The sequence below is a fragment of the Nicotiana tabacum genome, chromosome 6 (genome assembly GCF_000715075.1).
Source record: "Nicotiana tabacum cultivar K326 chromosome 6, ASM71507v2, whole genome shotgun sequence".
Lineage (NCBI taxonomy): Eukaryota > Viridiplantae > Streptophyta > Magnoliopsida > Solanales > Solanaceae > Nicotiana > Nicotiana tabacum.
This window is the reverse complement of record NC_134085.1, coordinates 96,478,337-96,484,243: the sequence shown is the minus strand read 5'-3', so window position 1 is coordinate 96,484,243 and position 5,907 is coordinate 96,478,337.

Sequence of the window (5,907 nt, the reverse complement as noted above, 5' to 3'; positions counted from 1 at the left end):
TTTCTTTTTCTTTCCTCTCCATGACTGCTTTTCACAGTCCCGTTTCCCCCATTTTTATTTTTAATTCTCAATCGTAGTTTTAGGAGTGAGGAATATTGGTTGAGAGTGTGTTTGTATGAGTACTGTTGATGATTAAAAACAATTTTGGGGAAAACTAAGTACCCAGTTTAGTTAAAGAAGCATAACTTCTCGTTGCATGTCATGTGTTCGACAAATTTTCCGAAAGAAATTTTGTTGCTATGTGCCTTGAAATCATGTTAATCAAATCGTAAAAATTTGTATTGCACTATTTTAGAAGTCTTGAGTATAAATTAGGTGCCAAAATCATTTTTAAGAAGTTAAAAGAGTCGAAAGTTTCTGGGTTTTTGGAACCCATGATGAACATCGCAGACGAGAAAAAGTGCCATAGATGCGGCCCTCACAGGTGCGACTTCTGGTAAGCTGGGAAACTTCGCAGAAGCAGTAGGAATCTCGTAGATGCGCAACCACACCAACGACAAAATTTCTGCAGGTGTGAAAACTAGGTAGTTTTTGCAAAAATAGTAGCTTTGCAACTCGAGCTTTCGAGGCCCATTCGACTGGATTCATTGGCCTAATTGCATTATTTTGAATTGCATAACATGATTCTAATTCCCGACTAATATTATTCTGATTTTTTATGGTACTTTTAGCTTAAAATGGACCCGAACATGGATGAAAATGCTCCGCTTGATCATGAAATTGAGGAAGAGGTTTTGGAGGAACAATTTGATACTCAGAACTTCATGTCGGCTGATGTCATCACCGGTATTATGACAACATTCTCACGCAGAAGATCGTGCTTGAAAAAAGGATCGCCGAGGATAAATATTTTGAGATGCTTCGAGAATTCTATGTCCGTCTACAAACCTCTGGCTGGTCGTGCTTTATGCCTACATTGTGCAAATCCAATGAGGAGTGGGTTCGTGAGTTTTACGCTAATCTTAACCGTACAAACTTCGCCGACCCACAACTCACCATAAGAGGAAAAACAGTGAGGTTCGGGACTGAACAAATCAATTACATTCTAGGGCTTCCTGGCTATCTACTTGAGCCAGTGCGAGAAAAGGATCATTGCAACAATGGAGAATGGCTTGTTTCTAGACATTATCCCCCAGACACGAGAGCAAAGTAGGCCAATAAGAGAAAGGGTTTGAAGTCCATCGACTTCATAGCTGAAGCCAAAATATGTCTCTACATCATTTGCAATAGAGTATCACCCTATGAAAATGTCTCATATACCAGAGCCGTGATCATTGCATGCATACTAGATAACATTCATGTGAATGTCGTCCACTATATCGTCCATGATCTAAAAGAGTATCTGCTAAACGACAGTTCAGGTGTGATGTTCCATTCACTAATTACAGAGTTGTGCCGGTGGGTAGATGTTGAGGTGCATAGCACCGATGGTTTACCGGCTGACAAACCCTTTCATCCGTTGAGAGTAACGAGCGAGGGTAGTGCGTTAAAAAGTAAGAAGAGGAAATTCACCACTATTGTTGCCGGACCAGAGCCATCCTAATAGGCAGCTGCGCTTGAGGTACAATTTGGGATGTTGAACTCGCAGCTTGGCGCTATCCGTGACTTAGTATCTTAGCTCCCTAGTGGACCATCACACCCACAGCCTAGGCCCGAGTATTTCACCAGGGAAAAAATGAAGACCTACCTGGACAACTAGAAGAAGCAAGCAGAGTCTCATGAGAAGTTGGCAGCTTCTGTTAGCAGACTCTAGGCAGCCGATGGCAACATGGCCAAGGCACATGTAGATCTTCAGTCGGACTTCCAAAAGGAGAATTTGAAAAACAAGAAGAAGGGCAAGTTTATTATAAAGATGTGGAGATGCATCAAGGCCATCTTCAAATGGGGCCAACCGAACATGAAGATATCAGTTGAGGCCGATGATGATAACGAAGAGTATTCCTTTATGTCAAATGTTGCTGATGATGCATAAGCAGTGTTGATCGTTTGTTCTTAACAAAGAACAAGTGACTAACACTGATTGTGTTAAATCAGGGAGTCCAGTGTTGTGGTCGAGTCTAGTCGGTAAGCTTTCTTTGTCCTTTTCTTCTGTCCACTTTTGATTCATGTCCTACTCCTCTTCTTTTCTTCAAGCAATTTCTGATTCAGCTAGTGCTGAAATGGATTGAATTTTAGGTTTTTAAAAAGTTTGGTTTGAAGTTTGCTGGGTTACTGTTTTGATTGAAAACAGGTTTTGGACTGCTATGCATCACCTTGGTTTGAAACTGGGTTCTCTGTTACATTGTTGTTGATGATGAGGCTCAGAGTTCTTCACGGTAGTGATTAACCTTCCTCCCATAATCTGCTACAGACCTCAGGGAGACCCTAAAACTACTTTTATTTTTATTTTGATATTGTATATAGTGAGGACACTGTAATATTTTAGTTGGGTGGCTTTAGGGAGTACACTTTATTTATATATTGATGTTTGACTTGGGCCCTTGTCGAGCTTATTCTTTTTTATGGATATTGTGTGCCCTTGCCGGGCTTGTTTCACTAGAGCTTATCATGTGCTGTTGCCGAGCGTACTTTGTGATTGATGATATGTTTGCAAATTAGTCGCTTTTGTCATTCTATTTTATTTTTCTGTCTCTATTTATTCTCTTTAGTAGTTTTTAGTTTGTGTTTTTTCCCTTTAGTATTAGTCGCTTTTGTTATTCTATTTTATTTTTCTTTATTTATTTCTTTCATTAGTAGTTTTTAGTTTATGTTATTTTTTGTTCCTTTAGTATTTGTTGCTTTTGTTATTTTATTTTTTTAGTAGTTTTTAGTTATTTTATTTTTATTCCTTTAGTGTTAATTTTATTTTTTTAGCAGTTTTTAGTTTATATTATTTTTATCTCTTTAGTAGTATTTCCTTGGGTTTTCTTTATGCTACAGTTCTTTTCTGAGGAATATTTTGTGTTGAACCGGGTGACCTTTCCCAATGATGGATGGCGTGATGGCTTTCTTAGGTGAATTAGTCTTGTTTTCATTATGTGGAGACTTTTGGATTGTTTGGTACTAATAAAATTAGTTTTTTTATGTGAAGTGTGACTTAAGAATACCCCTCAAAATTTTGGGTTTAAATTAAAAAAGTAAGTTGCATGGAGAAGAATAAGTTTTGTGATAAGTTTTTGGCTCATTTGGTGACTCTTTGTCCACTGGTTGACATGACATTGCTCTAAATGCTCTTCTTAAGAACTGAAATTGATCCGTCTTGATTAGTTCATGTGCCATGTGTGTTAGTTTTTGTTAAAAATAATTTTTGTATTTACTTCTATCATTTAGAAGTTGCCCGGTTGTTCTTTTAATGCTAATGTTAACTATGTTTAGTTGGAGAGATGGACTTAGGTATTATTTGTGATCCTTGAAAAAACCTCTTTAGCCTTTCGAGCTTACCATTGCATAAATATTATCACTAGTTTACCCCATTTGAGCATTTAACCTTTCCTTTGACTACCTAATTACAAACCTTTATCCTTTTTGTGAAATAATTCCCTCTTTTGAACCCGTCTATCCTTGAATGTTAAGAATGAGGCTAAAAGCCTAAGTTAGGGGTGTTGGTGTTAATTTGGAAATTGGTAAGGTTGTATATTGTGTGTAGAAACATATACCTCAAAGTTGTTCATATAAAGATACGCAGGCTCCAAAAGAAAATTGTTGTGTATATAAAAAAATATGGAGTCTTGAGAAAATTATATAGGTACTTTAAGGTGGTTCTACGTTGGTAACTAGATTTCAATAAAGGCTATGTCATTTAAAAAAAAGAAGCAAAGTGCAAAAAGAATGACGAATGTGAGTAGTGTTCAAGGAGGGTGTAGTCACTTGTATCCCAAACACTTATCCTACCCTTCCCTAAACCTACATTAGAAGTTTAAAAAGTCCTTATCGGATCTCCAACTGAATGTTCTTGAATAGGCAACAAATTAAAATAAGAGAAAGCTTATGGCATGATATTTCGTAACACTTGAAATTCTTTGTTGATATTGTTATTGTAAATATTCTGATTTTAGGATTTTCTTTCTGGTGAGGGCACATGAATTATTATGGATTGGTGATATTGATATATTTCGAATTGTGTAAATTGAGCACATGTAGTAGAAAAGTGCTTTTGACTCATTTTTGAGGCTTGGTTGTTGTCAATTGATAATTTTGAAACCCCATTGCATTCTTGAAGTTGTTTTTAAATGAGGGAGTTAGTTGGTTGAGATCCACATGGTTGGGCCTAATTATTAGTACAAACCAAATCCATAAGTATGGTGCTTAATTGGAGAATGTGATTTATAAATGATAGCAATGTTACTTGTGCTTTAAATGGTAGAACCTCATTGAATATTTAGTTTTGATTTGCTTGAGGACAACCAAAAGCTTTCAGTTGGGGGTGTTAATGAGTGGTGATTTTACCATTTATTCTAGTCTCTTTTTTTTTTTAGTTTTTGTGTCCTTTAATTATTAAATGAGGTGATTTATAGTGTGCATTGCTAGATTTTTAGGTAAATGATGCCATGAAGAGAGTTGAATTCAATTGAAGTTGAATTGAGCAAAAAAGAGTTAAAAAGTGAAATTCCTTCAATGGTCCCCCACCTGCGCAACACTGCTCGCTTCTGCGAGACAAGACCCGCATATGCGGAAGAAGACATGGCCAGGCAAAATCGCATCTGCGATTGCTTTACCACATCCATGGTCACGCTTCTGCGCTTTATGTCCGCTCTTGCAGACGCGCTTCTGCGTGTGGTGGTCCGCTTCTGCGGAAGTAAATATTGTCCAAAAAATCCGCTTCTACGAAAGTGTATCTGCTTTTGCGGAGGCGCACCTGCATTGATTCTTCCGCAGGTGCGGTCAGCGGGCTTCACCTCTGGGTAATTTAGGAAAATCACATTTTCTCATTTCCAAACCCTTTAATACACGACCTAGCTCATTTGTAAGACATCTTTAGCATCTTTGGGCAGTCTTTAACACATTTTGAGAGAAGAAGACATGTTTTGGAGCTAGGGTTCTTGCACACACACTTGAATATTGAGGATTTGAAGCTTTTGGTTGAGAATTTCTTACCCATTTATGTTCATTTCTTCATTTTCTTGCTTTGCATTATATATCTAAGTGCGTAGTATTTTTTTTCAACACTTGAATCTTGTTTATGAAAATATTCATGTTTAAAGTGTGGATTAAATATCTTGTTGTGCTTATGTATTGATCGATTTTTAGTTATATTGAAGTGAGTTATTATTTCTTTAATTATTCTTGTTCTTTAATGTTTCCAAAGGGATTAGCTAACCCTAGGACTCGCCCATTTACTTCGAATTAATTTTTGGAAAGATAATTTGGGGTTGGGAAAGCTTAATTAACAAGAACTTGAGGCTTAACCCTCACTTTATAGATTCTGCCTAGGGATAGGATTGAACTACTTGTAACCATATTCGGGTGTGCCTAATCTCTAAATTGTTTAGGGATAATTCAATTAGGGAGTCTTGTTAGTCTTTAGAAGAAGCTAATATAGAATATTACCCGAGGTTAATTAATATAAACTCGCTCATATTTGTAAAAACATAAAATATATTGGATCGTTACTTGAGTATAATTTCCAATGCATCCATGCTTGTAGCCATTGATCATTTTACTTGCTTTCTAGGTTAGTTTACATTTTCGCATTTAGTTATAAATATTTTCTCAAAAACGTTTCTAAGTGTTTGACTTAACATAATAAGTGATAATTCTTTTACACGCCTAATCGCCTACATATTGTTCTCTATGAGATTCGACCCCGACTCAAAGTTGGATAAATTATATTGCATGCGACCGTGTCCATTAACTTTTTAGTAGTGGATTTGGACGTCATAAATCATCACATAAACAGAAAGCCATATCTGTCACTCTAATCTACATTTG